Consider the following 22372-nt stretch of genomic DNA (forward strand, 5'->3'; position numbering starts at 1 on the left):
ATGCTCTATTAGTTATTAAAGAAAGAGAGAGCATTTGGAATTTTTCACTTTGGGACTGGCTTATTTAAATAAGTATGATGTTTTCCAGATTTATCCATTTTGTTACAAATGATCAAATTTCATTTTTTACCACTGTGTAGTATTCCATAGTGTACATTTCCCATAATTTCTTTAGCTAGTCTTCAGTTGATGAGCATTTAGGTTGATTACATGTCTTATTATTAATTGAGCTGCAATAAACATGAGGGTGCAGATAACTCTTATTTGCTGATTTCATTTCCCTTGGGTAAATTCCTAGGAGTGAGGTGGCTGGGTCATATGGCAGGTCTATATTCAGATTTCTGAGGTATCTCAATACTGTCTTCCATAGTGGATTTATCAGTTTACCTTCCCACCAACAGTGGATTAGGGTACCTTTTGCCCCATATCCTCGCCACCATTTGTGTTTGTTGATTTCTGTAAAAAAAAAAAAAAAAAAAAAAAAAAACTATTCTAACTGGAGTGAGGAGAAACCTCACTGTGGCTGTGATTTGCATTTCCCTGATGGCTAGTGAACCTCAGCATTTTCCCATGTGTCTGTTGACCATTTGGATTTCCTCTTTTGAAAAATGTCTAAGTCCTTTGCCCATTTCTTAACTAGATTTTTTGTTTTGTTTTTGAGTTTCTTGATCACTTTATATTCCAGTTACTAATCTTTTATCAATTGCATAGTTTGCAAATAATTTCTCCCATTTTTCAACTGCCTCTTCACTTTCTTGAGTGTTTCTTTTACAGTATAGGAGCTTCTCAATTTAATGTAATTACATTTGTTAATCTTAGCTTTGACTGCCTGTGCTTCTGGGATCTTTTCCAAGAACTCTTTTCCTGTGCCAAATCCTAGCAGGGGTTCCCTAATGTTCTCTGATAATTTCATGGTGTCAGGTCATAGAGTTAGGTCTTTATTCCATTTGGAGTAGATTTTTGTGTAAGGTGTAAGGTAGGGGTCTTGCTTCATATTTCTGCATGTTGAAATCCAGTTTTCCTAGCACCATTTGTTGAAGAGACTGTCCTTGCTCCAGGAATTGGTTTTAGGTCCTTGGTCAAATATAAGTTGGATGTAGATGCTTGGATGGATTTCTGGCACTTCTATTCTGTTCCATTGGTCTATCCATCTGTACCAGTACCAGGCTTTTGATTATAACTGCTTGTAGTATGTCTTCAAATTTGGTATTCTGATGCCTCCAGTTTTGTTTTTGTTGTATAAGATTGCTTTTGCTAGTCAAGGTCTCCTGTACCTCCATCAGCAATTGCAGCATCATTTTTTCCAGATCTGAGAAGAATATCTTTGGTATTTTGGTTGGTATCACATTGAATCTGTAAATTGCTTTCAGAAGAATGGACATTTTGATGACATTGATTCTTCCAATACATGAAAAAGGAAGATTTGTCCATGTTTTGCATCTTTTTCTGTTTCTTTCTTTAATATTTTATAATTCTCATCATGGAGATCCTTGATATCCTTGGTTAAATTTATCCCAAGGTGTTGATTTTTTGTAGCTATTGTGAATAGGATTGATCTTAGACATTTTTTCTCAGTATTGGCATTGTCTGTGTATACAAAGGTTGTTGATTTTTGTGTATTGATTTTATATCCTGCTACTTTACCAAACTCTTCTATGAGTTCCAATAGTCCCTTGGTAGAGGTTTTTTCACCCCCTATATATAGAATCATGTCATCTGCAATAGTGGTAGTTTGACCTCCTCCTTCCCAATTTGTATCACTTTAATTTATTTTTTCTTGCCTAATGGCTCTGGCTAGAACTTTCAAGACTCTATCAAATATCAATGGTGAGAGTGGGCATCCCTGTCTGGTACTGGATCTCACTGGGAATGCTTGCAACTTTTCTCCATTCAATAGTATGCTGATTGTGGGTTTTTCATAAATTCCCTTGATTGTGTGGAAGAATTTCCTTCTATCACAAATTTGTTTAGTTTTCATCATGAAAAGGTGTTGTATTTTATCAAATGCAGGTAATCACACAGCTTTTGCTCTTCAATTTGTAAATGTGAAGTATCACATTTGTCGCTCCCCCTCTTCGTGGAGGAACGACACAGGACCCTGCGCTGTTCTTTCGTCTGCTCGGCCCTCCCCGGGTTTGCTGCTGATTCTTCCCGGGTTGGCTACTGTCCCTTCCACCTCCGTGGAAGGGCAGTTCCCCCTGGCCACATTCCCCACTTCCGCAGGGGAGCGGCACACCGCCGGCCGGTTCTCTCGGGGGCTGCACAGGTGTTCCTTCAGCTAGATGTTCCCCTTAGATGTTCCCCTTAGATGTTCCTGGTGCATGCCGTCTCTCTCCTCCTTTATAGTCCTCCTCCGCCAATCCCAACTCGGCTGCCCACACGCCGAGTACGCTGCTCTCCAATCAGGAGCAAGTCCTACAGTTAATTGGTTGAACTGGAGGCAGCTGTGCGGAAGCTGTTTACTTCTCTCCCAGCGCCATATTGTGGGAGAGCAGATGCATAGAATAAGTCTTAATTCCAGTAACTCAGTCTAGTCCGGGTTGCTCCCCACAACATTGATTAATTTGCAAATGTTGAAGCATCCCTGAACACCAGAGATAAATCCCAGTTGGTAGGATGGATGATTTTTCTGATGTGTTGTTGGATTCGATTGGCTAGAATTTTGTTGAAGATTTTTGCATTTATGTTCATCAGGGAAATGGGTCCATAGTTCTATTTCTCTGTTGCATCTTTTTCAGGTTTAGGAATTAAGGTGATGCTGGCTTTATAGAAAGAGTTTGGAAGGATTCCCTTCCTTTATCTTCCCTGTGTTTTTATGATATTTTCCAATGCATTCTCTTATTAATCTGGATTATCTTGTTGATTTTGATTTCATTTATTATTTGTAAAATTTTACTCATGTGATTATACATAGACTGGGCAATGTGTAAGTGCTTTCTCAATATTTTGATTAATCTATCTTTGTTTTTGCTGGTAGTTCTCCCTTCTGATGTTGAATTGATACTTATAATGAGATTTTTTTAAAAAAACCTAAATTAAAAGCTCTTTATATTTTCAGTAAAATAAGAGTGAACGTTTCTGTGAAGATTTACCCATAAAATTAATCCTCAAAATTGGTTGTACATCTACCTACTTGGGAGAAACAATTTGATGTCCATGTTTAACTGACAAGTATGATCTGCTTGTTGATTATGCTTCCCTTTTTCAGTGTGGCAGCCTCTTCCTGGTGAAAAAACACTGGCTAGTAAAAACTAATTAGGAGCAGAGTGGATTTTAATCCACAAGTATCATCTGAAAGGGCTCTTGTTTTCTCTACCAGTCTGAGGCCTTCCAGTGGCTGAATGAAACAGAACTTAAACCAGACTCAAAGTTGGAGGAAACACTGCTCATGTGTTGGATGACATTCTGTATCTTGTAGCCATTCATTCAATATGAAGCATTCTGTCTGTCTTTCTTTCTCTTTCTTTCTTCCTTTCTTTTCTTCTTTTTTTTTCTTTCTTTTTTTAGAACACAAGATGCTAATATTGAGGTAGAGTAAGGTCCTAGAGATGTCCCAGCAAGATGCCCTTAATGACATCAATTCTTGTAAGGGTGTGTGGTGAAGAAAAGCAGAAGTGCATGATACAATACATTTGTGTGCATTTGAGGATTGTGGCTAAAATAACCGAGATTTGTAGGGCCCTGGCAGGGCCCATCTGTATCTGGTCACAGACAAGGGTCCCAGTGGTGGTGGACTCGGACCTCAACCCAGAGGAAATGACCTGTCTGTGCTTTTACAACTCAAGCTGTAAAAGCTGTAAATGTTGAATATGCACAATCTTTTCTAAGTCAATAATGATTTTAAAAAATCAGCCTGTTTTTTAAAAAGGTGTTGAACTCAGACTAGGTTCTGTTCTTTCTTTCTTGTTGCAATTCTCTTGACTAAAGTCTCTCTTATCTGTTTAATGGTCCTGTGCAAATTTGCTATGGCATTGTACATGGGTTTTCTAGTGTAGGAGCAGAGAGATTTGGGATAGGGCAGTGGGCATGGAGTGGGATGGATTTCACAACTGGATTCCCTGAGGGTGATGCCTGATTTGGGCACTGTCCCAATTTTTTTCAAGGACAACAGTGCCCAGATGGTTGTATCCGTGGGTTTTCATTGTTCCTGTCAAGGTAGTTTGAATGAGCAGGTTCCTGAAGCATGCACTTAAAGACCACTTCTCTTAGGAAGTTTATCTCCTTTATCATGGAGATGAGTAAATCAAGCTCTAAGATTTCTTCAGGCCACTGAAAGAAGACATCTTGTAGGGATCCATTCTCTTTAAGAAGAGAGCTTTGGAGTCCTGTGCTGTAGAATGGTAGGCTAAGCCTCTATCTACAGTGCTGGCATCCCATGGAGTGCCGATTCCCTAGTTGCTCCTCTTCAGATCCAGTTCTCCACTATTGCCTAGGAAAGCAGTAGTAGATAACCCAAGTGCTTGGATCCCTGCACTTGTGTAAGAGACCTAAAGAAAGCTCCTGGCTCCTACCTTCAGATCAGCCCAGCTCCAGCTAATGAAGCCATCTGGGGAGTAACCAGCAGATGGAAGACCTCTCTGTTTCTCCCTCTATCTATAACTCAAAAAAAAAATATATATATAACTCAAATTTATCTATCTTTCTATAACTCAAAAATATATACTGTATCTATAACTCATATATATATTTATATATACATATATAATCTCAAAAAAGAAGAGACCCTTGAAAGTAAATCCTCTTATTAATTACTTGTCTGAGAATATCTTTATTATACTCTATTTTTGGAAATAAATTTTGACAGAGTATATATTTAGTAGTATGTTACCACATTTTCATCTCTGGTCTTTGATGATGTTTTGCTAATATTTGCAAGTTTCCCTTGTTTGTGAATTTAACCAATGATCTATAAACCTAATCCTTATGTACTAGGTTATAAGTCTTTTGCAACATCTGGCTGTTTTAATGCTTGACAACTGTGTGTCAAAGTTAAAATAATTTTTTAAAATTACTTTTAAGATTCATGTCTTGTTGTAGTATCCTGAATTTGAACATTGGTGCCTTTCTTTTCTTACTTATTTCTTTTACATAATTTATATTAACTAATTCTAAAAATCCAACTATACATATTTGTGAATTACATTATCTTTCGTGCTATTAACTCCTCATACATATTTTCCATTTATTTGTTTTTAGATGTCTTGTTCCTAATAACTTTAGTCATGTCTTTTTATTCATTAATTCACTATTAAGTAATATTAAACCTGTTACTCATTTTCTCTCATTTCAATTTTGTTAATATATTTACATTCATAAATATTCTTGTAAAAATCTTTTTGCTCAATTTTTATAGATTACTACACCTTTGTATCATTTTCTCTTTTTTTAAGATTTATTTATTTATTTGAAAGTCAGAGCCACAGAGAGAGAAGGAGAGGCAGAGAAGTTGGGGGGGGGGTCGCCCATCCACTGGTTCCTTCCCAAATGACCAGGATGGCTAGACCTGAGCTGATTTGAAACCAGGAGCCAGGAGTTTCTTCTGGGTCTCCTACACGAGTGCTGGGGCCCAAGGACTTGGACCATCTTCTACTGCTCCCCCAGGCCATAACAGAAAGCTGGATAGGAAGTGGAGCAGCCGGGTCTTGAACCATTGCCCATATGGGATGCCAGCACCACAGGCAGTGACTTTACCCACTTCCCCACAGCACCAGCCTCACCTTTGTATTACTTTCAAAATCTCCTTTACATTTTATGTATAGTAAATAAATTATACCTGATTATAATTTCTATTAATCTTTCAACATTTTCTGTCTGGCACCTAGGAGCACTACAATTTGGGACTAGACTAAAATAAAATGTTAGTTTGTGTCCTTTGGACAACTCAGGCAGTATTATCCAAAGAATCAGATTCAGGAGCATGTGGGCATCTGGTTAGAAATTGTTAAGATATGTGTACTTAATTTTACCTGTTCTACTCAGAGAAGACATTGAGATAGGCATTTATTTCCACTTTGTTTTTCTGTAATTTTTTTTTCTTTTTTCCACATATTGATGTCTTTTGGGATCCAAACATCACAAAGGGTAAAAGTGGAAAGTCTCTAATATGGCCTTAAAAGTATTGGCAACATTCAAGCCCTGCCTTTTGTACTCCAAGCCAGACATCTGTTACAATCCCAGCTTTATCCTACCAGATACCTCCAGGGAAAATGTCAGTGGCAGTTCATCTCGCCTTCTGGAATAAAGTTTCTTGACATTTGTGCCATTGATGTTACTGCCATTTTAAACATGGAATTAAAAGAAAAAGTATTATATTCCTTGAGGACACATTTAGTGTGCTAGGTTGGGAGAATTTCTTCTGAAAATTCAGTCAGAATTTGCTACCAGTTTCAGCAAGTAATCTTGATACATTTTAAATGTGGCAATTTTACCTTGTTCTGTATACTCTTTTTCAATGAATCACTTTGATTCTAGGATAAATGACGAAGTACTGAGCTTGATGTCTAAGCCTATTTGAGATTAACCTCATCATATCCCAACTCATGCCCCAAGTGTCACCGGGTTCAAATTGTGCATTTGCATTACTTTAATATGCCATAATCTCTCAGTCCTCCAAGACAGGGCTTTGATGGTGCTCTTGTTACTAAACCATTTTTTTTTTTTTTTTGCATTGCTACAGCAGTTGAGATTCAGCTCTTTGTCTCATGGCAATGAAGAATTATGACACAGACAACACAGGGGTGAGCAAAACAAAAGAAACAGACATTCCTGCTTGCCAGGTGGCGCCCTCCAGGGAGAATTCCACCAAGGTCTGGGTATTCAGAGCTTATTTAAGGAGTGCATATCAATTTATCAATTCTTCCACGTTGTTTCAATATGTCAGGGATCTGGTTTGTTTTGTCTGTGTCTGTTGCATAGAGGACATGGCTCCTGATGAGTTAATAAATGTTACCATGTCGACCATTTCAGGGGTGTAAGAGTTGGGACATATTGACCTGAACATTAAGACAGGTTATGCGGGCTGGTGCCACGGCTCACTAAGCTAATCCTCTATCTGCGGTGCCGGCACACCGGGTTCTAGTCCCGGTCGGGGCGCTGGATTCTGTCCTGGTTGCTCCTCTTCCAGGCCAGCTCTCTGCTGTGACCAGGGAGTGCAGTGGAGGATGGCCCGAGTACTTGGGCCCTGCACCCCATGGGAGACCAGGATAAGTATCTGGCTCCTGCCATCGGATCAGCGCGGATCCACGGTGGCCATTGGCGGGTGAACCAATGGCAAAGGAAGACCTTTCTCTCTGTCTCTCTCTCTCTCTCACTGTCCACTCTGCCTGTCACCTGTCAAAAAAAAAAAAAAAAAAAAAAAAAAAAAAAAAAAAAGGACAGGTTATGCCTCCCTGGTCAGCTGTTAACCACTCAAGACAAGCTGCTTTGTGGTGTGTTCTGGTATGGTGCCAGAGCCTGGTTTCTCATATGGTTACCTGTGGATGTGGCCTATTGTCCATATCAATCTTTTCATTTTCTTTGGGCAATGTCTTTTGTCTAAAGTCTATAGCAGGTTTCATACAAACACCAAGTTCTTTATTCATACAGAGCCCTTCACTAACTTTCTATTGACATTTCTAACTTCTCACAACATTTTATATAATTTCTAAATTTGTGTCTGTTATTTTCTGCTTTTGTATATCAGAAAATCAACTACCATGAAATTTCTTCTAGTTGCTTCTATTTTATTTATTTATTTTTTTAGTTTCTGACAAAGTGTTTCATTAAATACAGTTATTAGAGAAAAGCAAAATACTTTAACACAATTCAGATCAAGACCGGATATTTATTTAGAAAACCTCCATGCTATACCAAGTACATTTGATTGGATTTCATAGGCACCACTATATAATCAACTTGGGAACATTTGATTTATATGTATATGCATATATATGTCAAATATGTTATTTTATAAGGACAGAAATCTTAAACTTATTTTGAAAGAATCCAAAGAAATGATCAGTATTAAATATGTATAAAATACATAAAGGTCAACTGTTCTGTTTTTTTGTTTTTGTTTTTGTTTTTGACAGGCAGAGTTAGACAGTGAGAGAGAGAGAGACAGAGAGAAAGGTCTTACTTTTCCATTGGTTCACCCCCCAAGTGGCCACTAATGGCTGGCATGCTGGGCCGATCCAAAGCCAGGAGCCAGGTGCCTCCTCCCAGTGTCCCATGCTGGTGCAGGGCCCAAGGACCTGGGCCATCCTCCACTGTACTCCCGGGCCATAGCAGAGAGCGGACTGGAAGAGGAGCAACCAGGACAGAATCTGGCGCCCCAACCAGGACTAGAACCCAGGGTGCCTAAGCAGCAGGTGGAGGATTAGCCAAGTGAGCCGTGGCGCCAAACTTACTGTTCTGTTTTCACTATTCAATTTAATAGTTTAATTAATTAAATTTTAATTAAATTAATTAAATGATTGCTTGAGGTATCATCTATTTTAGTTAATTGGTTGCTTAATTTGAACCAATTTTATTTTCATCTGAAACTATTCAACATGAATAAAAGCATGAAACAATTGAAACAGTCTGTGTATACCCATAATCAAGGTATATACATCTTGTCTTTTTTTTTTTAATTCTATTTATTTATTTGAAAGGCAAAGTTACAGAGAGGCAGAGGCAGAGAGAGAGAGAGAAAGAAGTCTTTCTTCTGATGGTTCATTCCCCAGATGGCTGCAATGATCGAAGTTGCACCTATCCCAAAGCCAGGAGCCAGGAGCTTCTTCTGGGTCTCTCACATGGGTAAGGTGCCCAAGGACTTGGGCCATCTTCTACTGCTTTCCCAGACCATATCAGAGAGCTGGATCAGAGGTGGAGCAGCCGGGACTCAAACCAGCGCCTATATGGGATGATGGCTCCATAGGCAGCCACAGCCCCAGGCCCTCCCCCGCCATCTTGTCTTCTTTCCACAGGTAGCTCCGCCCTCATGCAATATAAGTTGCTCACTCTACACCACGTGGAAATACTTCTAAGACAATTCTTAGGTCCCTTGGTTCTATCTGAGAATACTATTTTAATTGGAAAAAAAATTGCTGAACTTCTTTTGTGAAAGCTATTTTTCATATAAATCAGAAGCAGTTTTTAGACTACTGACAACTACAGTGTTCAGACCACACAGTTTATATTAACCCCTGACTGCATTCAGACCCCAAAATATGTCCATATCCGATAGGTGCTGCTAATTATGATAGCAACTACAATGCCTGAAATATAACCTCTACAAAAGATAGGGCCATTTAAGATCCAGAAGTAGAATGTGTATTGTGGCCCTGGCTTTGTGGCAGTTTATATATCTGTGTTGGGCCATTGCTGGAACTGTTTTACCAGGCTGGAGCAAATCTTATTCTAGTGCCCTTTCTCTGTTCTCTGAATGTGATTCAATGGAGACACAAATCGAATTTCCTGGAATTTTATGAAAGGAGAAAAGAAAGTCAAGAATTTAATTTCTTAGAGAGAGTCTCAAGATAGGCTACTGAAAACATGCAATTATCAAGTGTCTATTTACTGAAATCATACAAAATCTGTCAGAGTTTCATTATCTAAATTCAACAGATTGCAACTTCTCAAAATAACTTGAAATAATAATTGCACAATTTTATAACATAAACCATATTCCTAGAGTAATTTTTTCACCCAGCAATCTGTCTTCCAAATAAAGAACACTGTAACAGCTAGAAAACACTCCAAAAGTTGTATTTTATGTTTTTCATAAATATCTGAATGAGTATTTTGCAAAATGAAGAATTCCAAATAATCTAGCATCTAGGGAAATGTCTAAATAATTACAGATTTTCTCCTAAATGTGAGAGTGTTGAACATCTTTTTCAATTGCCTGTTGATTAATACATTCTGATTTTAAGGATTATTGAAATGATTACTTAAGAAATGATAATGTCCGCAAATACACAAAAGAATCTGTTATCTGCCTGAGTAGCTTAAAGTTTAAGTTGTAATGACAAAACAAAATTAAGTATTATGAATAAGGGATAATCAAATATCAGTTTTAAAAATATTTTGATTTATCCTAAAATAATCATTATCTTGCTGAATAGATTCTTTCTTTAAAATATTATAAAAACAGGCACTGTCCCTGTGTATTTTCACAAAATAGTCAGTGAATGCTTGTCAGTTCTTAAGCAATGTTGTGCCTCAGGTCCTTTGTATTGCTGCATTAGCCCTTGAAAAGCATCTGGTACAAAATATAGTACTTTTTTTTTATCATTCTAAGATTCATTACTGAATTTATTTGATTTATTTAGGCTTTTTTACTACACAACTCAAATGTAAGTAAAGAAATTGAAAATAAATAAATGTCTTGTCAGAGACAAAGGTTCTTGCCACTCCTCACCAAATGTCCCATGTCAAAGTGCAGAGAAGAAGCCTCAGGGAAGCCCTGCAAAAGGCGTTCAGGCCTAACATGAAGTGAATCCTGCAGGTAAGATGTATTTTCATCTACGTAGGAGAAGAGTAGGGTCCCAATCATAGCAGCTGACATAGCAATATCACTGGGGAGACTCAGAAAGCAATGATTGCGTGAGAAGAGGAGTGGAGAAAATTCTGTTAACAACCCCAAAACAAGATGCAAAGCAGCAAATCAAAGAGCCATTTCCATTTCTTGAAAAAGCATAGCTCAACATCAAAGCATAAGAAGATCTTCTGAATCATATCGAAGGTCAGATCCCACACCCTGCTGAAGGAAAAGGTCTAAACCCAGCCTTAAATCTTAAAAGTGAGTGCAAACTGATTATAATTAAAACTTAAATAAAGCCTAGAATTACATCAGTAAATTCACATACACTCTCATTCTATTAGCCTACATAGGAAAGGGTAAGTCTCTTTCTGGGATTAAAAATTATTTACTTCACTCTTTATTATTCTTTTAGACAATAATTACAACATGTAATCAAAACTCATAATGAATATATTCACAATAAGGAAAATATGTGCCATTGTCAGAAGCAGAAATGATCATTATAAGTAGATCCGGAGATGGCCCAGATATTGGGATTAGTAGAACAAATGTGAATTAACCATTATTAAAATGAAGTGATTTTGTGGAAAAGGTGAAAAGATTTAATGAATGAAGAGATGAAAATATTGGCTGAGATCTGGACATTGCATAAAAGAACAAATAGAAATGGTAGTATAAAAAGAATCAGATATAAATAGTTCATTTATGAACTTAAGAAGATTAGTAAAGAAAAATCCTTGAAGAAAAAGTGTACAAACAAAACTAAGAATAGAAAAGTAGAAGAGTAAACAGGGAATCCAGGGTGATGAAATATTGACAAATTTAAGGACTGTGCAATGAATTATCAAAAGGAGAAAAGCAATACAATGAGTAAGAAGAAATATATAAGGAAATAATGGCAAAAAAACTTCATAAAATTAATTAAAAAATCCAGGGTTCCAAGCTCACTGAGTATACAAGTAGGATAAATGAATAAATACAAAATATACATGCACACACATACACACACACTCATACACACATCAGAGACAAACTGCTAAGATCTAAAGTCACATTCTTAGAATTATAAATCAGGGGGAAAATGACTTAAAATAGGAGAAAATGATACTAATAATGACATTCACAAAGGCATCTTCTGACACAGAATGCTAACAGATTTTATCCAGTAGACTAATACTATAAGAAATTCTGAAAGAAGCACTTTTAGCTATAGTAACCTTACAGAATTCCAGATCTATAACAATGAATCCCTGAGTACAGGAAATGGAAAATAACTGGGAATATGCAAAAGGGGTTCTTGTGCTTAATTTCTTTACAAGACCCGTCCAGGGATGTTGCAGCTGTGATGTCTTCCATGGGTGTTCACTGAAATAGCGACCCTAGGTCACAAGTGGGGAAACCTTAGAGGCGACACTGTGGGTCCCATAGGCAGGGCTTCCTCTGTGGCTGGCGCCCTTAGTCTGGGCAGGCTCTGGTCATGTTTGCATTTCAAGGACCAGAGTGACTAGAACAACAGACCCAAGTTGTGTGGCTTGTTTGATTATTTTCCACCTCTGTTGCCCTATCCTGAGTTAGGGGACTCCCTTCCATAGCTGTCCAAGCACCGCTTGGAGCCTAAGTAACCTGACCAGTTGGAGATTGGTTGAGATCTTTGCGCAAATCTTAAGAGGGAAACAAACAAGAAAACCCTCCCCATCTGGTCCTTGAGTGCAGTCCAAGTCCTGGAATCCTGACTTGGGCATCACGTGAAATTGGTGCCACAGTGGTTGCACTTGAAAGTGATAGGACTTTCATTCTGCATTTGGAGTCCTTAGAAAATAATATGGATGGAAAACTATAAGTAGCTCACTGAGAGGTCTTTAAATTGGACCCTAACTTCAATTGAACTAGTTAAGACCACCTGTCATGATCTCACATGTGCTCTTTCAGATCTAGGAATAAAGTCACTTCCTTGGTTAGAAGGTATCCCCTTAAAAAATTTTGGAACCTTCCCAATTAAAAGTGAAAGGAAGGTACTTTGGAATCTTTTACATAACCTATATCCCTGTACTTCTATATAGTGGTATGGACGAGGGAACTAAAATTTGTTTATAAGTGAAAATAAACATCCAAGCGTATGGCGTATGTAATGTGCTCTGGCAGGTAGCTTGTGAGATTAAGATTCTGCACATGGAGCCTTGGTCATCATTTGATGGATATACCCAAAATGGGCAACTGGAAAAGCCAAAGTGTTGAGATCCCTTAGAACTGATAAAACAAAACCTGTATTTCATTCGAATGACCCCATGTTGAAGTTTATCTACAGAAAATTTAACTCCGATTAACTAGGATGTATTTTTTTGTGGTAGACCATTGTTTTGGGAGGCGCAATGTAAAGCTAAAGGAACATTTAAGGTCATTGAGTTCATTTGATGCAGTGGGTATATTGATGCAAACGAGAGAAAATAAGGGTGAAAATAACTAATATGTACCCTCAAAACTTCAAATACCTTTTTGAGACCATAGAGTGCTCCAAAGACTATATCCATCAATAGCTACATGATGACAGCATGGGAAGCACATATGTAGGGAACTGGGCTGTCAAGACATTAGCTGGAGCAGTTCATTCATCTGGAAATTATAGCAAATGAGAAAGAACTGAGCTTGGAAAGCTTTTCTGCTTTCAACTGAAAAAAAAACTGTTCTTCTTTGGCACACCCTAGGCAGAACATTCTGAAGCTGATTCCACTCATCTATTGGATAAAACAGTGATTGCTGTTTTATTCACAGCTGAATAAAATGAAAACTTCAGCTAATTGTGGGTTTGATTCAATTGAATTTGTTTTGCTTTAAAATGTCTGTCTACTGTAAACTGTAGTTGTGAGTATTGCCAGTCAAAATTTATTTTATCTTTTCTCCAAAAAAAAATTTTATTTAAAGAATACAAACTTCATGCATTTCATAAGTGCAACTTTAGGAATATAGAAATATTGGAATATATCTGCCCTCCCACACAGCTGTACTTCCTGCTCCTCCCTCTCCCATTCCCAGGACCATCCTCCACTAAGATTTATTTTCAATTAACTTTATAGACAGAAGACCAACTCTATACTAAGTAAACAGTTCAACAATTTGCAAGAAAGAAAAAAAACCTGTTCTTCAACAGTTGAGACAAGGGCTGTTGAAAGTCATTGCATTTCGGCTGGTGTCACGACTCACTAGGCTAATCCTCGCCTGCGACTCGAGCACCTCGGGTTCTAGTCCCAGTTGGGGTGCTGGATTCTGTCCTGGTTGCCCCCTTCCAGTCCAGCTCTCTGCTGTGGCCCGGGAAGGCAGTGGCGGATGGCCCAAGTGCTTGGATCCTGCACACACATGGGAGACCAGGGGGAAGCACCTGGCTCCTGGCTTTGGATGGGCACAGTGTGCTGGCCATAGCGGCCATTTGGGGGGTGAACCAATGGAAAGAAGACCTTTCTCTGTCTCTCTCTCTCTCTCTCTCACTATCTAACACTGCCTGTCAAAAAAAAAAAAAAAAAAGTCATTGCATCTCAAAGTAAATTTCACTTCCTTGTTTTTTTTTGAGAAACTTAATTAACTTTAAAGAAACACCCAAGAATGATACATATCTTGCAAGCAATTAGACATAACTATAACTTATGAGACACAAGACCTCCATGTAATGCTTTATTTTATTTTATTTTTTTATCTTTTATTAGGCCTGAGTGATCGGCATAAAAGCAGCATTTTTTTCCAGATTGGTGCACAGCCCACCACATCAGTCCCAAAAGTCCAGGAGGGGCAGAGGGATGACTATTCGTCTTCAGAGCCACCCCTACTGATGTGGGCAATGAGGCACTCTTCGCTGGCATGGGGTGATGTCTTAAGCCACTGTCTCCTGGGTGGGGAGCTGAGCACATTCCTATAGTAGCATTTGGTTGACTGCCCAGTTGCTGAAACCTTGGTTCGCTCCATCACCAGCTGTAAACACTTAAACAGACACTGTAGTATACAGACAGGGTGAGAATAAAGCAGATTCCAGCCAAGACTGGGAGAAAAGTCACTCATTAGTGTGGGAGAGGATTATCAGTACACACATGCTGGGAGTATAAACAGCAATCTACTACAGAGAACAAAGAATTTACAGAAATCCTCAGCATTTAACTTCTGCTCTGCTTTTATACACAGAATAATGAATAGTTATTTTCAATAATCTTTAACTTTTTAACTTTGTGCACATACTTTTCCTGAACAAGGCGGAGCTGCTGCTGCTATGTGTAACTGAGACAGTAGTTGATATTTAATAGGAAACACTGCTCACAGAACTGTACTCCCTACTAGCCAAATTTACCTAATAATGAATTATCTTGATAATGGAGATTAGATACCATATCACTAATTACACAGATGTTAAAGTCACAGTTTTAAAGAAGTTAATTTACATTTTGAAGTACACTACTTATGGTAATACTATTTAAGAGATACTACTGCTGTCCCCACACTGTCTGTATACACTGACTTTAATAAGCAATAAAATTACAAAGGAATGAGGCCCAGGAGTGGGCCAGACAGGGTCCAGAACAAAGGACAGAGTTGCTATTAGAGGAGTCAAGAAAGGTGTTATAAGTTTTCTGATTGAGAGGCAAAGAAAACCTGAGAGAAGGGGCTTGATAAGAACCTGATGGGCTTTAGGCCCTGTAAGTTAAGGGGTCTAGACCTATCTATCTCTTTACATAGGGTACATTTTAAGGGAGGTATGAACCTCCTTGGGGAAGGAACCTGTTGACTTTTATTACTTACCTGGCCTGGGAGGAGAGCTGGCCAGGAAAAGGCAGGTGGCATCTTCAACAGGAAATTTACAGCTCTGTTTGCAATGTTACTGACCCTACTTGGCCATTCTCTCAACAGCGGTGGTCACTTTGGAGGCTGGGCTGAGTGAAGGGCTTTTCAGCTTAGAGACAATAAGATCTGTGGCTCTGACCTGAAGTCCTTTGACTCCAGGGAAGGTCCATTTTTAGTGATCCAACTCTTGGCTGGCAGAGCTGCCAGGGTTCTTTATAAGCTGACTTCTGCTGAAGCCCAGGCCTTCTACATCAAAAGTCACTGCAGTAGACTGGCCCATTGGGTCTCCCTGAGGGCAGATCACTGTACAGAGCTGCCTGTAATTGGCCTGCCACCCATCTTCACATTGCTTCTGATGCCCAGCTCTCTTTTCCTCCCGGTTCTTGTAAAAGCAGACCAGAGAATGCAAGTCAAGGGGGTGCTCTAATTTTTCTAGAAGTCTATAGTCATAGGCATGTTTCTGATGAATATTTAGCTGGGCTGAGTTACTCTGATTCCTGAACATGGTTTACCTTTAACAGAACTGACTTATGTCCTTACCCAAATAGGATACTGCCAGATTGTCACTACAAAATCTTACCAGTTACCAGCCAATGTTAAAAACCTTGCACCACCAGAGGCAAAACAGATACGTTACTCTGTGTGGTGTTGCCTGGCAGTGGCTTTAATTTCCTACACTAGTCTTTAATCCAAGTAATTAAGTAATCTCACAGGAATATTCATATAGGGCAATAGGGTCAAAAAGGCAGGGCAGCTCTTACATGCACAAACATTTCAAGAGTAATATCAAATGAAAACTTAGCAAGCAGATTCAAACATTAGACAACAATTTAGGAAAACACCTACCAGTAGGTCCAATGTCCTTTACAAATTTTAAGAGTACATGTACTCAGAAACATCTCTTAAATACCCAATACGATATAGCTTGTTTAACCAGCAAATTTAAGCACAAGTATATAAAATGTTTCTAGTTTTTCTCTTTTAACAAGTTTAAAGAGATTTAGGTTACACGAATTTTTGATTGACTTTAGCTGTTTAAACTTACAGAAAACATTGTTACAGATTATAATAAAATCAAGCGCTACAGCAATAGGTAACACTTGAGATAACTTTTTTGTATACAGAACATTTAGACTAGCAGACGCATTAGAAAAAGATACATAAACGATACAGAGGAGTTGATTTAAAGGTTAACTACATTCAGATAGATGCATTTAGTTCCACAGCAAACTATGGGGTCATATATGTCAGAACAATAAAGCAGTTTCAGTAATAGCTGTTAAAATCTTTACCCTTTTCTTGTAAATCGCCAATTGATTTGAATTACTTTCTGATCTCAGTAAACTTAGTTAACTATACTTTTTCTCAGTTGGTACCTGTAATACATTATTGGCTTTATCAGTTTAGAGAGTCATCCTAAAGGGCTGAATACAATAGATGTGGCTGGAAAAAGTCCATTGTAACCTATAGGAGGACAGTTAAACACAGAACCAACAGCTTTAGTTTTACGAACAGTAAATCTCATATACAAAAATGCGGATGACAAGAGACCTCAAGTTGTCATATTTAAAATGACAAACTTGTTAACCAACAAGAGACACTTGTTTACTTTACATAGCATTTTTGAAAGCAACTATAGGATTTTACAAGGCACACTTAACTCTTTTAGGCCTCTGGGGCCCACTCACCAAGATGATCATTATGTTTAGTAACACTAGATTACCAGACTTTTCAGACATTTGTATCAATATTATTTTATATCATGAGGTAATACAGACCAAATTTGATTATTGTCACAAGGTGATTATTCAAATGTTTGAAAATAAGCACATATTTAAATAATAAAAACTCAGTTGTTTTTAAACAATTAGAATTTAACAGAGGCATCAAGAGAACATAATAGATTACTTTAACTCATTGCTTTAACAGAGAATCAGTAATAGCTTTTGTATCTAAAAATTTTTTGCTTCATAACTTTTTGTGACTTCCACACACCCTGTTGAACTTACTTGAAACATTTTCTCATTTTTATTTCAGTCTAGAGTAAACTAGCCATTAGGATGAAGTAATTTTTGTAAACCAAGTCCTGTCTTTACTTAAAAAAAAAAAAAACAACTTTTCTTTTTAACCTTTTTTACTAAGCACGTATCTCTATACTTGTGATGTTTTCCATCTGTGAATTTTCTTGCTTTACATTTTGAAATAACCTATTAAAAATCTCCAAATTAAGACAACATTTCTAAATAAGGTAACACATCAATTTTCAGCATTAATTACTTTTAAATGATGTTGAACTATTTTCTATATGGACAATCTATGAAAACACGTTAGCAAATTCAAGTAGTTTTTCTATAGAACATAAGATGTTGAGAGTACCAAAGTTTACATTTAGACACATTTATCTCATTTGTCTTTACCCAGTTTGAATTAGCAATTACACCTAAATGACTTAAGATGCTGATATTATATATCTTTATTTGAATTAAATTAAATTAAAATTACATTTATCTAAAACAAGAGCTAATTACCTATTACTGTTTTATTGAGTACTGACCATCCAGAAATTTCTTAAAACAAATTGCAAAATAAGTTCAGCAAGTTACAAAGCAATATATTCTGGCTTGTTTGAGATAAAACAAAAGAGCCATCAGAAGCGTGGGCTACCCAATTTGTTTCATTGATAATATAGGGAGAGTAGACTTTGGACCAGACCTGGTTCTAAGATAAAGTACAAATTCTGAGATAAGGCAAGGGGGAGGAGAGTTACCCAGTCCGCGCCAGTCTCTAAGGCCAAATTCAAATTTTGCGCCAAAAGCCAATTTCAAATTTTGCACCAGTCTTGTGCACTGCCCCTTTGAGACACGCCAACAGAGCCTGGTGATAGACATGGAGTCTCTCCTTACCTTGTGCTGTGGGGCTCTGCTTTGCCTCGGTACAGCTTTCTGGGTAGCCTCCAGGGTCCAGTTTTTCTCTAGCATGACAAAGAGACTTGTCACCATCAGCATCCACCATTCCTGCCTGTCTAAGAGGCAGAGCCACCATGCTATCTGGCTGGGCCTGAAAGACCAAATCTTCAACTCTGGAAATAACACTCAGGTTAAAAGTTCCTTCCCTAGGCCAGCCCACATCGAAAGTGGGCCATTCTGAGGAACAGAAATTAACCCAATTGCAATTGTTCTTTTTAACATTTACATTGTTACCATGAGTTACCTATTTAACATCTTTCCAATGTGCCAGGGTTAGATCCAGTGGAGAGGGTGGAGTTGCCCCCATGCTCTGTCCAGTTATGTCAGTCATCAACAGAAATAACACAAGACAAACACCACTTAACAAAAAGATGATCAAACACAGGGCCTGTACAGAGTTAGAGTTTCCGTGGACAAATGGTCTCAGAATCCTCACCCAGACTACAGATTGGACCCTCCTTCCCCAGGTCCCAGACTGGAAGAATTTCGAGATACAGAGTACAAATGGTGATGCCCATATGGGACTCGAACCCACGTGACACCAGAATGGTATGAGAACTCTGCCCAGCGTGTGCGCTCGGGAACAACAGAGTTCCTTCTTCATCCCTACAAATCCAAGTGGGACCCAGTCCCAAAACACATTCCAGATGCAATGGCAGCTGCACCAACAGGATCAGAATTGAAAGTTAGATACAGATAGACAAAGAACAAATAGACTAATGAACTCACCCAGTTGACTGGTATAAACCTTTGGGGTCAAGGCCACTGGGGACTTCTGAGGATCCCGGAATGAGCCCCCAGATATTATGCCCAGATAAGTGGATCCCCAAGAAGCTATCAGTTGTCGCTCCCCGTCTTCGTGGAGGAACGACACAGGACCCTGCGCTGTTCTTTCGTCTGCTCGGCCCTTCCCGGGTTTGCTGCTGGTTCTTCCCGGGTTGGCTACCGTCCCTTCTACCTCCGTGGAAGGGCGGTTCCCCCTGCCACATTCCCCACTTCCGCGGGGGAGCGGCACACCGCCGGCCGGCTCTCTCGGGGGCTGCACAGGTGTTCCTTCAGATGTTCCCCTTAGATGTTTCTGGTGCATGCCGTCTCTCTCCTCCTTTATAGTCCTCCTCCGCCAATCCCAACTCTGCTACCCACACACCGAGTACGCTACTCTCCTCCAATCAGGAGCAGGTCCCACAGTTTATTGGTTGAACTGGAGGCAGCTGTGTAGAAGCTGTTTCCCTTCTCAGCGCCATATTGTGGGAAAGCAGATGCATAGAATAAGTCTTAATTCCAGTAACTTAGTCTAGTCCGAGTTGCTCCCAGTTGCTCCCCACAATCAGTGACCAGATCTCACCGAAATGCAAAAGCAAGATTTTCATTATAAAGCTACAAGCCGCGACAGGGACTTCATCCAAGCAACTGGTGCAGTGGAGGAAGGAGGAAAGTCCCAGGTCTTTGTTCAGGGATGCTTTTAAAGGGAAGCTACCTCAGCAAGGGCTTAGGGTGTGGGGCCTTGTGGGATTGGCAGGGTGGGGGGGTCTCCGTTTGGCTTAGGTTCAGGGTGTTACCTCATTTGATAATCTCTACTGAGCTGCCCTTGGTCTGCTGAGCTCGCTGTCCTTGGTAAGCTTTGATGTCTCTGGAATGCCTGAATGCCTGCTTTTACAAGGACTCAGTCTGCTATGGGAAAGGGAGGCTGCTTTTTATTGTTTCAAAAGAGAGTCCCTTTGGCTCTTCAAGGACAAGTTTTATCATTAATTAAGGAAGCACCTATGAAAACAAGCAATGAAGCTGGACACTTAGGTATAACTAAAATTTATGGGACATAGGAATATCCTCCACTTGATACACTAAAATGAGATAAATATTTGAGAACAAGTTTTACTGTTAACTCTCATAATACAACTCATTGAGGACAGAGGTCCTGTGTGGGGAGTTAGTGCAGAGTGACTCACTCCTGTTGTTAATTTAACAATTAACACTCATGTATGACATCAGTGATCACCCAAGTCTCTTGACATAAGCCACCTAGGCTATGGAAAACTTTTGAATACACAAACTCCATCAGAATTTTGAAAAGGCCATAAGCAAAGTAGAAGTTATCGCCTCTCTTTAGCAAAAAATACCTCCTTCTTTGATGACCATTTCTTTCCACTGGGGTCTCACCCACAAATGTCCTTCACATAGGACATTTTTTGCTAGTGTCTTGGCTTTCCATGCCTGAAATGCTCTCATGGGCTTTTCAGCCAGACCAGAATGTCTTAAGGAAATTTAGTTTACTTTAAAACTCTTTTTGGCTGAACATTTTACTTTGTATTAATTTAAATATCCCACTTTCAGAGTGGCATCCTTCTGAGGGTGGGGAGTGAGAAGAGGGCGGAGTTTGTACATCAGTAAGCTTAGACAATAAGCTTAAATTTAAGCTGTTGACTTCATCTTTCAGTTTGTTGGAATGTACTATCAATTACTGTACAATGAAATTATGTAAATTTTAATATACCTTTTTAGAAATTAAAATATTTTAATAAAAATTTTCTTTCTAAGAATAATGTCATTAAAAGCTATAATAATAGCAATGCAATGTGGCATTTATAGCATACATACAAAACTAAGAAAACAATATAAGCATAAAATTCAAATAGGTTTTTTATACCATTTATAAAGTTGTATAATGTTGTTTGAACCTACAGTATTGTAAAATAAAAATACATATTGTGATATATATGGGTACCACTAAAATAACAAAATGAGAAATAGCTAAAATATCAAAAGGGGATTAAAAAAAACACAACTCCAACACATATTTAATTGATCCAAAATAATAGTAGTGAATAGGGAACAAAGCACATTGCTAAATATACAATAAATGTCAAAATGGGAAAGTCACTTTGTGAGGCTGTAGGGAAAGCTCATAAGACTTCCAGTCCTCATTAGAAAGTGCACTCTATGCCCTGAGGGTGGCATCTGGGATAGGCCTCCTTCCTTTAAACATCTTAAGTAGAATCTGGTAAAGAAGACGGGAAGGTACACTACATACAGCTGCAGCAAGTGTCTTTGAGTTGATAGCCTTGTGGAATGCATTGTTGTGTACTGGGCTGGAGGTGCAACTCACTGACCAACTAAACACCAGCAGTCCCTCCCATATGTAAAGTTCATGTCTCTCACAATTGGACATTTGGATGGTTTCTTTGGAATTAATGAACCTTATATGTGAGCACTCTCAGAACTTGGGCTCCCATGGCAGGACAACTGGCTTAGTCAGCAGGACATTCTAAAGACTTCCCTTGTGGCAAAGTCAACTGGGGCAGATAGGAACTTCTAAAGTGGGAGAATTGTCAACTAGAGGAAATCTCAGGCCACAGATTTAATGTGGCTCTTAGGTTGCCAGGCTGCAGAACTGTTGGGAAACACCTGTGAATATGGAGGTACCCTAAAACACCTGTGGGTTTGTTAGGAACCCTATATGATCACAGAGAAAAAGTCCTGCTAAAGAACAAAGGCTAAAGTGGCCCTTGCACTGCCATGTGAATGTGAGGCTAGAGTGACAGGTAAAGCTCACGCAGGCTGATAAAATGTGCTGCAGAGATGTTAGGAACAGACTAAAGAAAGGGATGATGTGTACAACTTGTCTGGAAGAATTTGCAGAACCCAATGTGGTTGTTTTTACAGGTCAATGAAGGACAGAAATTTACAATCCACCCTTATCAAATGGTGAGGAATGATGTTGTTTTGTTCTCCAATGATGGGGGCCACGGGACAGAGGGCTACCCAATCCATGGCTAATTTAGGAGAAACTGATCTGTGATTCTGGCTGGTAAAGAAGTCTAGAAGGCAAAGAGATGAACAATACAACTTGGGCCTGATGGGATTGTGAAAACAGCTCACTGTAGCCAAGAGTCCAACCTATCCTTCAAAAAGAAAAGGAAATACCAATTCAGGTGCAAGAGTTAGAATAGACCCCTTCCAAGCCCTCACTGGAGTTGCAGGATATTCTGAGGTGAGGAGCAAATGGAGAAAGGGGAGTAGCAATGGCATCTCCCTTAGAAGAGGACTCTTCTCCCTCTTGGCTTCAACCATATGACTAGGGATA

At 38.9% G+C, this 22372-nt stretch overlaps 1 pseudogene; it reads left to right on the forward strand.

The window, feature by feature from the left end:
- LOC149127576 (dimethyladenosine transferase 2, mitochondrial pseudogene) overlaps positions 1–13137 on the forward strand; it is a 30728-nt pseudogene extending 17591 nt beyond the window's left edge.
- The last annotated feature ends 9235 nt before the right edge of the window (positions 13138–22372 follow it).

The sequence above is a fragment of the Oryctolagus cuniculus genome, chromosome 3 (genome assembly GCF_051225735.1).
Source record: "Oryctolagus cuniculus isolate XC-2025 breed Fujian yellow rabbit chromosome 3, ASM5122573v1, whole genome shotgun sequence".
NCBI classification, from domain to species: Eukaryota; Metazoa; Chordata; class Mammalia; order Lagomorpha; family Leporidae; genus Oryctolagus; species Oryctolagus cuniculus.